This window comes from Mustela lutreola, chromosome 9, assembly GCF_030435805.1.
Source record: "Mustela lutreola isolate mMusLut2 chromosome 9, mMusLut2.pri, whole genome shotgun sequence".
Taxonomy (NCBI): Eukaryota; Metazoa; Chordata; class Mammalia; order Carnivora; family Mustelidae; genus Mustela; species Mustela lutreola.
This window is the reverse complement of record NC_081298.1, coordinates 53,404,891-53,405,800: the sequence shown is the minus strand read 5'-3', so window position 1 is coordinate 53,405,800 and position 910 is coordinate 53,404,891. Positions and strand designations below refer to the sequence as shown.

The window sequence follows — 910 nt, the reverse complement described above, 5'->3', positions numbered from 1 at the left end:
GAAGATGGGATTGTGAGGGAGACAAACCATAAAAGACTGAATCTCACAAAACAGACTGAGGGTTGCTGGGGGGAGTGTGTTGGGAGAGGATGGTGGGGGTATGGACATTTGGGAGGACAGGTGCTATGGTGAGTGATGGTGAGTGCTGTGAAATGTGTGAACCTGGTGATTCACAGACCTGTACCCCTAGGGATAAAAACACATTATATGTTTATAAAAAATTTTAAAAAATACTTTTAAAAATCCATTAAAGAAAAATCACATATTGCAAGCCCAGAGCTAATCTCATATTCAATCAAAAAAGTTTGAAAGTTTTCCCCTTAAAGATCAGAAAAAGACAAGTGTGTCCACTTTCACTACTCTCATTTGACATATTACTGGATGTCCTAGCCAGAGAAACAAGGAACACAAAGAAATAAGAGTCTCAAAAAAAAAAAGAAAAAGGAAGAAGTAAAGTTTTCTTTTTTGGATAACATGAAAATACATGTTAAAAAAAATCCTAAAAACTTCACAAAAAATTTGAATAAACAAATTTAGTAAAGCTGCCAAATACAAGATCAATATATAAAAGACAAGAATTTTGTTTTGTTTCATTTTTTTTAATATGGAATGCTAACCAGTTTTTCATGTCATCCTTGTTCAGTGATCACGCTTATCTTCTCTGCATCATTCCAATTTTAGTATATGTGCTGCCAAAGTAAGCACAAGACAGGAGCATTTTAACACTCTAAAGATGACCTATCTGAAAAAATGAAGAAAACAATCTAATTCACAATAGCATCAAAAATAATAAAATACTTAGGAATAGATTTAACTAAGAAGATGAAAGATCTGTACTCCATAAACTATGACATTGATAAAGAAATTGAAGGAGACACAAATGGAAAGATAGCTCATATTAATGAATGGT

At 32.7% G+C, this 910-nt stretch overlaps 1 non-coding gene across 1 annotated transcript; it reads right to left on the bottom strand.

The window, feature by feature from the left end:
* Positions 1-598: 598 nt before the first annotated feature.
* Positions 599-705, bottom strand: LOC131808694 (U6 spliceosomal RNA). Its single transcript, XR_009344901.1, has one exon. It is a non-coding gene; the product is annotated as a U6 spliceosomal RNA (small nuclear RNA).
* Between the last annotated feature and the right edge of the window lie 205 nt (positions 706-910).